This window comes from Fukomys damarensis, unplaced genomic scaffold, assembly GCF_012274545.1.
Source record: "Fukomys damarensis isolate Sample0158 unplaced genomic scaffold, DMR_v1.0_HiC HiC_scaffold_38, whole genome shotgun sequence".
NCBI lineage: Eukaryota > Metazoa > Chordata > Mammalia > Rodentia > Bathyergidae > Fukomys > Fukomys damarensis.
Genome location: NW_022900950.1, coordinates 64,790,483 through 64,805,705, shown reverse-complemented (window position 1 = coordinate 64,805,705; position 15,223 = coordinate 64,790,483).

Here is a 15,223-nt window from a genome sequence, read left to right as displayed (position 1 = left end):
TATATATATATCTTACCGCAATAAAACAATTTAAAAATAACATCTGCAAACTCCTTTTCGCCACTTATGATGATATTCACAGTTCCAGGTGTAAGGAGCAGGATGTCCTTGTGGCCACCACTTAGTCTACTATACTTGCCCTCCCACTTCTCCTCACTGACTTGAAAAGGCACCTTTGTCATTTACTGAATTTCTAGTTTAGACCTATTTCTGGGATTTCTTTCCTTTTCCACTGAGTTGACTCTACGCGTGCATGTGTCAGTGCTACCCCATTTTAGCATTATGTTTTAATATTTAGGAAGCCTAGTCCCTTCTCGGTACCCCTGTTGTCCAAGATTTACCTGGATATTCTTGCTTATTTTCTGTACTGGGCTGTCTAATTTCAAGAAAAGATCCTGTTAGTATATTTATTGGCATCTGAAAAGCTTATAGATAAACTCTGAAAGAATGAAATTTTTCTGATGTTGACTCTTTTTAGCCAAAATCACAGTATGCGCTTTTATGGTTGAGGGCTTTTATCTTTTATTTTTTGTAGTGTTTTAAAAGTTTTATTGACATTTTCCCACTACTTAAGTCTATTCTAGTCATTTAACTACTTTGTTGCCAGTGTAAATGGAGACTTCCCTTCTGCTGTATTCTTTTTGTATATGCAAAGTCTGTTTTCTTCAAATCCCACCATATAATATAGCTGTTTATATAATATATTTTAGTTCATTCTTAGGTGCTTACTGGAAAACAATTAAACACTTGGGAAAATTACACTTTACCATTTCCTTTGCTTCTCTTTCTAGTTATATTGGATAATATGGGAAAATGTAAAATAATAGAAATAAAATAATAGTAATAATAAAATACAGTAGTTGTTATCCTGTACATTAATGAAAATGTTTTTAGTATAGCTCCATAGAATATGATAATATCTTCCTGTTCAACATTTATTTTTATATATACATTTATACATTTATTTTTATCTGAGGAAAGGAGTCATCTACTGCTTTATTAACAGTGTTTAATAAGAAATATTAATTGTGTACTATAGTGTAATTTTGTAACATTTATGGAAATGAACAAAAATGTCTTTCCTCTTTTGAAGTATGAATTACAAATTTCCAAATATTGTGTCATCATGGTAGAGTATCATTTTAATATGCTGCTATATACTTGGCCAGTAAAATCTCTACTTTTTTTCAGATTTTTAAGAATAATTTTAGGCCAGTTTATGTTTTTAAAAACTCAAAATTTTATTAAGAAGGAAATGGAACTGGGTATTATAATTCATACCTATAATCCCAGAATGCTGAAGGTTGAGGAAGAAGGATTGCAGATTTGAGACCAACCTAGGAAACCTAGTGATTTATGACATTGTCTCAAATAAGTACATACATATGTGCATACATACTTACTTCTACCTACTCCTACATACATACATACACAAATTTAAAGGGCTAGGAATGTAACTCCACGTGAAGGCCCTGAGTTCAATCCCTAGTTCTGTAAATAAAAACAAAAACAAGCAAAAAGCCTGAGGCATGGAGAAATTAAGCAAATTGCTTCAAATTAGTAAATTCCCCTTCAAAGTTCCTCATGTCCAGAATGCAAAGGTTGAGGTTGTTTTGTTTTTGTTTTTGTTTTTAGTATGGGGATCAAACTCAAGACCTTACACTTGCTAGGCAGGTGTGGCACCACTGAGCTACATCCCCGACCCCAGGTTGAGTTTTATAATTCAATCAGATTTTTTTAAATGGATGATTTCAACTCATTTAAATTTGTTAATATGAAAGCTGTATTTGGGTTTAGTTTTACCATATTTTGTTATGCTTTCTGTTTTGTTGCTTTAAATGAAAACCCTTTAACGTTGCATTTTCTAACATGTGTACATGTATATATAGTAATTCTGATTGCTTGTTGGGGTGGTTTCTGCCTTTGCTTTAATAATTATCATCACATATCATTTTATGTAAAGATTTGTGGTATTGAATATATATATACATATATATATATAATATTTTAATATTCTATTTTTTTAGGGAGTTTCTACTGGCTTCCCACTCAAGTGAAAGAGCAGAAGCAGGCCATTCACCAAAACTGGATTTTCCCAAAGTTAAGTCATTGAACAGATTCACTAAAAGCCAGTTTTCTCTATGGACAGTTTTCTGAATGACTTTTAGAGAACTGGCCTGAAGCTACTCTGAGTAATGGGAAATTAGCATACAGTATTTCCTCTCCTCATTTCTCTAACCCCTCAACTGTCTATTTTAGTTGTTTGTATTATATTCTTGGTGTTTTTGTTTTTATACCTTGAAGTAAATTTATATGTGGACTATTCAGTTATCCTTTAGGTTTTCATCCTTGGTCATATGGGATGAGAAATTCGGCACATTTATCTTTCATCTTCTCTCATCCTTCTCCCCAACTTATAGTCATTTAATTAACACTTTGTCATAATTTATAACATTTATATTTTGTTCCAGGCCATTGACCTCACAATTTGCTTTAGTTTTACCAACTAAATGGATTGACCATTTTCTGGAAAGTTCTTGGCTATAAATTCTCCATTTGTAATTCGATTGGCTAAAGCTCCACTTCCTCTAGGGGTTCATGGTATATTTATTACTGGGGTTTATATATATATTAAACTGTATAAAATAATTTGTTGTTATCTTTATAGTTGCAAAACAGTTGAACCGGGAATAAAACTTTTGGATCACAAGTTCTTTCTTAAACATTTTATAAATGTGGCTGTGCTTCCTTTTAGTATTGGGTGAAGATCTGGAGAAGCTTGAAGTCATATGAGGTTTCTCCTTTGAAGAAATTAACTTGTGTCTTAGGTAGGTTCACTGAAGAAACAGAATCATTGAAAACTAGATATATAATTCTAGAAGGGACTTATTAGGTAGTCTTACAGAACCAGAAGGGGAGATGTCCCAATGGGAGTATGGAGAATCAAAGGTAAAAGAATCTAAAAGAGCCATTTGCATGTGGGAGGGCTAGAGGATCCAGTAATAGTAATAGTCAGAAATTGAACTCCTGGAAGCTCACTGCAGAATTCTGTACAAGTCTGTGTTAGAAAGCTAAAGGATCTATGCAGGAAGGCGCCTGAAGGATTTGGAGATGAACACCCACAGGTAATAGCAAAGACCAGAAAAAAGGGAAGACTTCCTTTTTATTTCCCTTCTTATTCCATCAGGCTACAAAACTATTGGTTAGTACCTCCCATATCCTGAGTTAGTCTTCCTTCTCAGTTTTAAGAGTACAAGTCAGCCATCCAGACTCATTCAGAGATTTACTAATGTGCTAGGTGGTTCTTTTTCAAGGCAAGTTGACTTACGACAGGCAATGATCACAATCCATCTCTTGTCAACTTGACAACCAGACACATCTCCTTAATTCAAGTTCATAATTATGCCTAATGTGATACAACTATCTTGCATATAGATGGAAAATCCATTAATTCCTCCCCAGAATAGAAGGCAAAGTTTTTTGGGGTGGTAATGCTTACTCTTCTAACATTCTAGAACTTACACATTAGAATACAGATTTAATAATGCTTAACAATAGATATTAAGTCTATCAACAGTATGTTACAAAGAGAAAATAGAGATACCTGCTTAATATATGCACAAAAATTTTAACAAAATAGGAAAGAAATACTCATGATAATTACAATCCTCATTTCTGTAGCTGGTCATGGGGCCACAGCTAGAATTTATAACTGTCTGCTTTTACTGGCCACTCAGTATTTCCTTGGCCTTTCTGCAAGCACCTCAGCAGATCTTGTTTCCTCACTTGCTAGGGTGATCCATGCCTTCATCCCCGAAAGTTCTGGACCATTTCTCATCCTGCCAGTATTGGGTTGTGGTTACCCCATTTATTTTAGTAACAGGGCATGGTAATACTAGGAAGTTCCCTAGGAGATCTCTTGTATTCCAAATATATTCTTTCTTTTTATTATTGTGGAGTCCAGTTTCCCCTTGCTAGTCTAGATCAATCACCTTTGTCAATACCATAGCTCCCTTTTTTAGCTTGTTTCCCAGAGGCATGAGGAGCAAAACTGACCAGAGGGAATCTTAGCTTCCAGTTTGAGAGAACCCTTGTGATTACTAGTATAAGCCTTCCTCTCTCTGGAACTAAGATTTCTAGGCCAACAAAGCATAAGGTCATAGGAACATAAGTTTTTTTCCCCCAAGTTTTCTAATTTTTTTAACTTTTGTACTCTATTTTTCTTTATTGTTTATTGATACACTTTAGGTATACAATATAGCTACATTCATCATTGGTATCTTGTACTTTTACATGACTTATCTTAGTTCTTATTTTGTCCCTTTCCCCAGTCCTCCCTTCAGCCCCTCCACCCTAAGACATTCTTTTCATGTTTTTCCTTTCCATGTATTTTTTCTTTTCCCTTTTTATCTTTCCCCTACCCATCCCACTACCTCTACTCTTTTAGATCTTTTCTTCCTATTACACAATATCAATTATACATTTTGATACTTATTTACACTTTTAAGTTTTTGTTAATGGCTTAGTTAATGGCATCATCCCACTTCCAGCACTTGATTCATGGACCCTCGAATACTGACTATGGGAGAAACAGTACCATATAGCAGTTGCTAATTCAAAGCATATACAGCCTTCTGCAGGACCTTGCTCCAGCCCTGCAGGGTAATGCCACCTAGCCAGCAGTGTAATTGCATCTTCAAAACGCTATTTCACCTTTGCAATCAACCCAGCACCTTCTGGATGGTGAGGAACATAGTAAGACCAGTGAATTCCATGAGCATGAGCTCACTTTCTTGAACATTTTATAAGCACAGCTTCACTGCATTTTTATATTTAATGATGATGTGGAGAGGTTTGAGGTCACATGAGGTTACTCTTTTTGGATAACTTAAATATTTTGACTAAATACCCAAATTATTCACTTTTTTCTTAAATATTAATTTGTGCTTTTCCTATTTATCTCCACTCTCAATTCCTGTTACCCTAAGACAGCAACTTTCAACTCCCTTAAATATTTTTTTTGGTGTATATCTGAGTCTCATGTTTTTCTTCTAACCCAAGAATAAGGAAACACGTTCTACTTCATTTAGGAAATATAAGTCAAATCTATATTGATGTCATTTCACTCCAGTTGGAGTGGCTATTATTTTTTTTTTTAAAGCTATCCTTGCTCGTTAGAGAAGAAAGGGGAATTCTATGTTGTTGGGGATGTACACTACAGTCATAGAGAACAGTTTAGTGGTTCTTGAAATAAACTAGAAATATAACTATCATTGATCCAATGATTCTGTTGCTGGTTCTATATTCATTATATGCATTGATGGGGACTGGACACTGGTTGAGCTTCACAGGAATTATTAGGAGACATAATTTTCTTTGGGAGCCTTTTCACTTTTGTCTGAGAGAAACTCCTCAGTGGTGAGTTGAGGTTGGGCAAGGATTAAACGTAGCTGCCAGAATTCTGGGACCTGAGGAGAAAAAGCTGGAGTGGTTTTCATGTTTCTTTAAGTACATTTGTGCAACCCCATCTGGAGTGTGTTCCTATTTCCCCAGATCCACAGTCTACTTGTCTGGATTAAGTCCTCCAGAAACCTGCCTTGGCTCAGGAGAAGAGATCTCATGTATCCTTGGAGTAGAGAATGTAGGGTTTTAATACAATCAGTTGCGTTTTCAACTCACCCTGCACTTTTGCCTCCATAGTTACATATTACCATCAATATTTTAGTTACCATGAGAGTAATCATTGTGTAATCTTGTGAAATTTTTACAAAAAGTAGTCTAAATCAGCTTTCTTTGGTTGGCTCTGTCAATTACCAGCTGCTGTCCAGTCCCAAAATATTTGCCACAAGATGTCCTTTCTCCTTAATCCCCTTGGGTGGCCTTTTTACTTCTTTACCAACATTTTAGTAAGGCCTCAAGAGGGAATGGAGGTCAAGACATAATTTCATCTATGACAGCCATGAAGACATACTTCTCAGATGTCCTGCAGTAGGGAATATAACTGATGGAAGGCCCCAGCTGTTACACTCTGAAACCCAACACTAGATGCTCCCACTCGATGGCAGATACCAAAGCAGGCCCATTCCTGGGAGATGAGAGAGTTCTCTGGTGGATATTGCAGCATGGAGGACTCTCTGCTGGCCTTATTGCTACAGTCTTAGAAGTGCATTACAGTCTAAGACTTGAGTTCCTTCTTTCCCTCCCCTGCATTCTTTCCTTTGTTCCTCCATTCCTCCATATCCCCTCCCTTCCTTCCTCCTTGTCTTCCTTTTTTTCCATTGTCCCTTCCTCTCTTCACAGGGAGCACAACTGTATCACCCTCTCAGGCCTCATGAAGTGTCTTCTGACTCCCTCGTAACAGCTGCCCACCTCTCCCCAGTTTCCTGTGTACTGAATCCTCTTTAAATGTCTGATTCATGAAGAACCTGGACTAATATACCACTCAATACTTCAACCTGGAAATCAAGGGTTCTTTTTCTAGATATGGAATCTAGCATCTGTACTAAGATATAATTGTTACTGGTTATTTTTATCAATATTTCCTAAGGCATGAAGATGTGTCTTTTTTGTCTTTTGATTTATGTCTTATTTTATTTCCAGGAGCTTTTTTGAAATTATATCTATGTTCCTGTTCAACTGTTTGTTTCTTTGCTTCAAGTGTATGAGTTATGTGTGTCTAATATTAAATTTTATTCTATATTTATCACTTTATTTTATTTATATTTATTTTAAAATATCATTTTATCTTTTCTTTTATATATCCTTTGCTTTCAGAATTAACTATTTTCCTTTATTCTAATGGAACTGTCATTTCTATGTGACTGTTCTTTTCTACATCTTTTTTTTTCCTCTTTTCTCAGCATCTTTCCCCAAACTCTCATATATGCACTTTTAGCTCTTGTTTTATGTATGAAATTCTTTTATTAAATGTTTTAGCTCATGGCAATACTTTTCTTCTTTTTGGTTCATAGAAAATTTGGGAGATATTCTCGTATCTGCCATTTATGCTATGTTTTTTCCTATTCCCGCAATAATTTTCCTCTCCACCCCCACCCTGCCTCTCTCGTTTCTTTCTACAGATTTAGTGTAATTATTACTCAAATTTGGATGAAAAAAATTTTTCATAAACTGGTTTGTGCAGATTGCTCATAGTGCAGAGGCAATGTAGTATTGTCCTGACTCTGAATTACTACAGCTCAGCCGAATAATAGCTGCATGGCATTATTTATAGAGTAAAGAAATAATAGAATTTATCTCATTGAGTTCTCTGAGGACAAATATGTGAGTTCATGACATGCAAAAAATATACAGATAAAACGTATGCTAGGCTTAATAAGAACATGATAAATATTACCCTTAAAAATGTCATCTCACCATATATTTTGGCACTTTCATTTTATCTTGCTTATATTGTTCATACTTTCTTCACTTTTGTAATTCAAAGTCACATGTACCTACAAAATTTGGGAAAGATGGAAACATTCATGGAAGTATTTCTTCTTGTTTCTGAATGATTTTTGATAGAGAAAAGGAGTGGCCCACAGTACCATCTCTAGTCTCCCTCCAGTGTGGGATCAGAAGTCCTATTGAAACAGAATATTTAAATGAGAAGTCTCATAACATAATATCCAAAGTGCCCAAAATACAACTCAGAATTTTCAGACCAGGAACCAGGCAAATTTTGAATAAGAAAAGGCCATAAGTAGACTAACACAGATGTTGGAATTATCTGACATGATGCTTAAAACAGCTGCCATAAAAATGTTTCAACAAGCAATTCTGAAACAAAAGTAGAAATCCTTAAGAGAAGGAGATCAAAAGAAGAATCAAGTGGAAATTTTAGATCTACAAATACAATAACAAAAATTTTAAAGCTTATGAAATCTCAATATCTCAACAGCAGAGTGAATAGATGAAGGAAGGAACAAGTGAACTGATTTAGACAACAGAAAGGAAATAAATTTTAAAACACAATTTGAGTATCAGAGATGTTGGACTACTATAAAATATTTAGTATTTACATTATTTAAGTCTCAGAATAAGAATGAAATGGTATCCAGAGAAATAGAGCTGAACATTTCCCAAACTTGGCAAATATTTAAGTTTATAAATTCAAAAAACTGAAAGGACATTCATAAAGGATAAAACCAGAGAGATTTGTGATGAGGCACAGTGCAGGAAAATTTCTAAAAACTGAAGATAGTGGGAGGCTGAGGCAGGAAGATTTGGGCAATTTAGCAAGACTCTGTAGCAAAAATTTAATGAATATTCTTTAAAAGTGCTGCAGATGTAGCTCAGTGTGAAGGTCCTGGATTCTACTCCCTGTATTACAAAACAAACAAACAAAATATTAAAACCAAATAAAAAACAAGAAATAAGCATCTTACCTATACAAGAAAAACAGTTGGAATAAAAGCCAATTTCTCATTAGAAACCAAGGAGAACAAAAAGAAATGAGTTGTTAAATCAGGAGTTTGATCTTGTTTCCTTTTCTTCTTTCTTTCATTCTTTCTTTTTTGGTAGTGGTGGGGTGTTGGAGATCAAACCCAGGCCTTGCTAATGCTAAGCAGATGATCTACCACTGAGCTACATCTCCAGCCTAGGGTATAATTTTTTACTTGCTGAAAGAAAAGAACTATCAACCCAGAATAATTTTTCAACAAAAATATAATTCAGTAATAAGTGAGAATTTAAGAAATCTCAAATTTTCCCACACACAGACCTACACTAAAAGAATAACTAAAGGAAATTCTTGAAACACACAAATAAAAAAAAATAGTAATAAAAAGGAAGGACTCTTAGGGCATCAGGAAAGAAGAAAGAACAACTGAAAGAATAAGAATGTGGGTCAGTCCACCAGGTTTTCCTTCTTCTCTTGTATTTTCTCAGTCAAGGTTGGTAAAAACAAAAGGGAAGCCAGTTCTCAAATTAAGTACAAAAAAAAGAAAGGAGAGATAACCACTAGAATAACAAGGATGCTGAAAAAGGATTTTCGACTTATGTAGAAATACATTTTAAAAAGAAGAAAAACCACCACATCTATGGGACCATTCCATAGAGGAATAAAGAAAAAAGGAATACATTAATCAAAATAGAAATGAAGAACCCAATCTGATGAAAACATAGCCCATTAAATAGAAGATAATTCTCTACCAGTATATGAGGATGTAGAAGAAACTTACAGGACCATGAATATAACAGAAAAAGAATTCCAGGTCCAGATGGTAGGCATAAGGCAAAATGAAAGTGGAAATTGAAAAGCTAAGGGGGAAAAAATTGAAGGAAACACTAACTCAATTTCAAAATCAGTAAACACCACTAGCTAGTTTCACTGTACCCTCCCCTCCCAGATTAATGGAGGTGGTTGGATTTTGGATCAGAGTCAAATGCCAAGAGTGCATCACCGAAAAGCAGACACTAAATAAAGAGATCTCCATATAAGCAACAGTCTTTCTACTAAAATTGATCTGCAAACTTCAGCACAGGGAAGCAGTGTGTGTGTGTGTGTGTGTGTGTGTGTGTGTGTGTGTGTGGTGGGGATATGAGAGGACAAGGGCAAAAAAATGCCTCCAAAAACTTCCAACTAACACAAAGTTGATCAATGGGAAGGAAATCAAAGGCTGAACAGATGAATGATATGAAGAGAAAAAGGAGGAGGAAAAAAACAGTTCAGTAAAGTGTGGTGCATGGTGAGGTCAAAGATGAGATGACCAAATAGACATATATCATGTACACAATACACAAAATGATCCTTGAGTTTACAGAGGACACTAATAAAAAGCTAGCTGAGCTAAACAAAATGATACAAAACAGAAATGACCAGTTTAGCAACAACATAAAACAAAAACAGTCCATGAAAAGGTACAAAACAGACATCCAAGATAAAAAAAATGCTAAGGAAAAGTATGGGCATCAGAAGTGACCAGTGTAAGGACAGAGAGTCAGAACTAGGTCATTAGGCTGATGCAGGTGAACATATGCTCACAGATACCTTCAAAACAAGACAACATGGTAAATAGATCCAACAGCAGCTAGCTGTGGCAAAGAAGACTAATCTAAGATGAATTGGAATTAGCGAAAAATCAGAAGACAGCAGATATAGCATAAAAAGTCTGTTTATAAAAATAGTAGCAGAAAAGTTTCTAGATATGGGGAAATAATTTAACATACAGATAAAGGAGACATGTAGATCCCCAAATAGTCACAATCAGAAAAGAACCTCTCTGTGACACATTATAGTCAAAATTTCAGAAAGCCAGCATAAGAATAGAATCTTAAAAGATGTTAGAAAAAAAGCAAAAAAATCACTTATAAAGACAGTACTTAGAATTACAGCAGACTTCTCAACAGAAACTTCAAAGTCCAGAAAAGTCTAGAGTGAAGGGTTTTGAGCCCTAAACAAAAACAACTTCCAATCTAGACTGATATATTCTGCAAAACTGTCTTTCAAAATTGATGGAGCAATAATTTCCATGACAAAGAGCATGTGAAGAAATTCATAACTACCCAATCAGCACTTAAGGATATCTGCAAAAGAGACAGTGAAGTCAACAATGCCACAAAGTTTAATGGAATGAATCCAATGCGAATTGTAAACAGTTAAAAAGATGGGGAAAGAAGGAATCATCAATAGGAAACTACTGTAATGAAATGGCAGGAATAAGTCCTTACCCTCAGTAATAACTTAGTGTGAATATCAAAAGACACAGATTGGTAGACGGGATAAAAAACAAAACCCAACAGTATGTTGTATACAAGAAATGCATTTAATCCAAAAAGATGTTCATAGACTAAATATTGAAGAATGGAAAGCAATATCACATGTAATAGAAACCAAATATAGCTATCCTAGTTTTAGACAGAGTAGACTTCAAGCCAATACTGATTGAAGGGACAAAAATGGTCACTATATATTGTTTAAGGGAACAATTAAACAGGAGGAGATAACAAGCATAAATATATATGCACCAAATGTCAATACACCCAACTTCATAAAACAAACACTACTGGACATAAAATATCAGATAAACATCAACACAATTTTAATAGGGGGCCACAATACCCCACTGTCATAAATAGATGAACTAGACAAAAATATAAGCAAAGAAATATCAGAGTTGAACCACAACTTCAAACAAATTGACTTAATAGATATCTACAGAGTGTTCCACCAAGCAACAAAACACACATTCAGCTGCATATGGAGCTTTTTCCAAAATAGACTACATACTATCCCATAAAGCAGACTTAGGTAAAAACAAAATAATTAAAATTATCTCATACATATTTTCAGATTATACTGCAATGAAACTCAAAATAAATGGCAAAAGAAACCACAGTAATTATGAAAGTGAAATACTCTCTTGAATAATCCATAGGTTACAGAAGAAACAAAGGAAGAAATTATGCAGTTCCTAGAATCAAACAATAACAGCAGTGCCACATATCAGAACCTATCGGACCCAAGGAGAGCAGTCCTAGGTGGGAAGCTTATAGCTGTGAATGCCCACATTAGGAAAACATAGGCAAGCCCAAATAAATAACTACTGATACACCTCAAAGTCCTAGAAAACAAGAACAACCTAAATCCAGAAATAGTATATGGAAGGAAATTTTAAAGATAAGAGCAGAAATTAATGCAACTGAAGCTACAAAAACATACAAAGAATCAGTGACTCAAAGAGATGGTTTTTTGAAAGAATAAACAAAATAGATAAACCTCTAGCCAATCTTACCAAAACAAAAGAAAGGATCCAAATAGATGCAAATTAGAAATGAAAATGGTGAAATAATAACAGACACCAACAAAATCTAGGTTATTAGTAATAACTTTGAAGACCTGTACTATAATAAGTTGAAAAAGTCTGGAAGTAATGGATAGATTCCTAGATCAATGTAAACTAACAAAACTGAGCCAAGAAGGTACAAAATCCCTGAATAATCCAATAAAAGGCAATGAAATCAAAGCAATAATAAAAACACGCACTGTGTAAAGCCCAGGACTTTATGACACACTGCTGAATTCTACAAGAACTTCAGAGAAGATCTAACAGCAATAATCCTCAAACACTTTAAAGAAATTGAAAGGGAAGGAGTACTACCAAAACCATTCCTGGAACTAGTATTACCCAATTCTAAAACCAGACAAGGACCCAGATAAAAAACTACAAGCCATTCTCTTTAAGAAACATAGAGCCAAATATCCTCAACAAGATAGCAGCAAAGAAAATGCAAAACTTTATAAAAAAAATCATATATTATCACCAAATAGACTTTACCCCAAATATGCGGGGATGGATATGCAAATGCACAAATGTAATACACTGTATAAACAGAAGCAATGGCAAACATCATATGATCATCTCAACAGATGCAGAAAAAGACTTTGACAAAATCCAACATCCTCATGACAAAAATTCTGAAGAAAATCAGTATGAGGACCCTATCTCAAGTTGATAAAAGCCATTTATGACAAACCTACTGCCAACATCCTATTAACCACTTAACAGTCCAATTATTTAAATACAAGATGACTAAAAGTTGCATTTTTTCATTTTTATAAAGTAGTATAACAGGAAATATAGAAACAATAATTTTATCCAATTTATAAAATAATTTTTCTGTATATGGTATACCTTAAAAGTTTCAAACACAACACAACATTACAATCTGGACACAAAGAACTAGACTCTTTCTGAATTCTTTTCTTTCTTTGAACTATGCACTTTACACTGTCTTTTTGACCTTTCCTTTTTTTCTGTTGGTAGTACAATTTCAGTAAAATGTCTACCCACTAAATGTAATGGTGAAGACATCACTGATGGGCGTTCTGGCTGGCATTTGGCTATCCCATATTTTTCAATTATTTGGCCTATTAGACCTAATCTAAATTATAAATGACTTTTTGAACTCCATTGTTTTGAATAAATAACAAATGAATTCATACTGTTTGGTCCAGAAGGTACATAAATATTTTATAATAATATTTTTTCTTCACTTTTTGATTACAGGGTAGCTTGTTGGATGTCGGTCAACTCTATCAACACCACCCATGGAATTATTATAATTACTGACCACTATTGGAATTCTTTTACTTTCATTTCTTCTTTCAACTTCTATCATTTCTGTGTTATGAATAGTTGACAATAAGGAAACGTCTTTTTTTATCTTTCCATTTCATGACACAGAACTTACCATTAGATTTCACTGGAAGCAAACATCAAATGTGAATACGATGTTCTAAATTAAAAAGTATGCAAGTCCATATAAAACAAATAAACAGATGTACGAGTGTACCTCATGTAAAAAAGAATCGATTGGTTGACATAAAACCTGCCCAAGCGATACTAGGGATCGTCAGCACATAAATAAATGCACTCCCTGAGTGCTACTTGGGGTAAACTGTTAAATGGTTAAGAGGAGAAAAGATGAAAGCTTCCCCTCTAAAATCAGGAACAAGACAAAGATGTCCACTATCACCACTCCTGTTCAATACAGTACTCAAAATATTAGCTGAAGCAATCAGGCAAGAGAAAAAAATTAAAAAGGATACATACAAGAAAGAAAAAAGTCAAATTGTCATTATTTGCAGACTCCATGATCTTTTACATAGAACACCCAAAAATTTCACCAAAAGACTCCTAGGGGTAATAACAAAATTCAGCAATGAGCTGGGGATTTAACTTAGTGGCACCATGCCTGCCTCACAAGTGCACAGTCCTAAGTTCAATCCCCAGTGCTGGAAAAATAAAAACAAAACAAAACAAAAACAACCTTAAAAAATAAATTCATCAATGTAGAAAGATACAAAAGTCAATGGTGTTCTTGTACACAAATAAACTCACTGAGAAAGAAATTAGAAAGACAATAGCATTCTCAATAGTATCAACACAAATCAAATACTTATTAATTAACCTAACAAAAGAAGTTAAATATCTCTACAGCAAAAACTAATAAAAAGGAAAGTGCAGAGGATGCCAGATAATGGAAAGATATCCCTGCACCTGGATAAGTAAACCAATATAGTCACAATGGCCATACTCTAAAAATTGGTATATAGATTTAATGCAACCACAATCAAAATACCAACAGCATTCCTCACAAAACTAGAGAAAACAATACTAAATCTCATATACAACCAAAAGAGATCCAGAATAGCAAAAGCTGTCATGGGTAACAACAGCAAAGCAAGAGATATAACAATTCCAGATTTCAGGACATATTACAAAGTTACAGTGATAAAAACAGAATGGTATTGGCACAAAAAGAGATATACAGATCAAGGGAATGGAACAGAGATTGTAAAAGCCCCAAGCACATTTAGTTATCTGATCTTAAATAAAGGGGCCAAAAATATATACTAGAGGAAAGCCTTTTTTTTTTTTTTTTTTTTTTTTTTTTTTTATTTTGTCCTCTTGTTGTTTTTGCATTTAAGACAAGGTCTTATTATGTAGCCCTGGCTGGCCTCAAACTCAGCGATCCTCCTGCCTCAGTCTCCCAAGTGCTGGGAATACAGGCGTGCTCCACCACGCCTGGCAGCAAGACCCTTCCTTGGATAAAACATCAGGATGTAGCTCAGTGGTAGAGCACCCCTGGGTCACATCCCCAGTACCAAACACACACACACACACACACAAGGCAGGTGGCAGAACCACTGAGCTAAATCCCCAGCCTGAGGAAAGCCTTTTTAACAAGTGGTGTTGGGAAAACTGGCTACCACTTGCAAAAGATTGAATGTAGCCACACATCTCATTATGTACTAAACTAAAATAAAAAGCGACCAAAGACCTACATAGTAAAAGAAAAACACTTAATCTGCTGGAAGATAAAATAGTAAAACTTTTGAAGACACAGTTAGAGACAAGGACTTTCTGCACAGATCCCCAATTGCACAAATAATAACATCAACAATCAACAAATGAGATCATAGCAAATTAAAAGGTTTCTGCAAGGTAACTTCTGAATCATGTCCCCTGGAATTCATATGTTGAAGCCCTATGTCCCTTAAAATGTGGCTGTATTTGGAGACACAGCCTTTAAGAAATAATTAAGATTGAATGAGTTCATAAGAAATTGTAGACATGTCTTTTGCCTAATTTTGGAAATTTTTGGCCAATATTTCTCTGAATACTCTTTTTATTCCCATTCTTTTCTTCCATCTTTTTTGAGACTCTAGTAGTACAAATATTAGATTTTTTACAGTCCTACACATCCCTGAAACTCA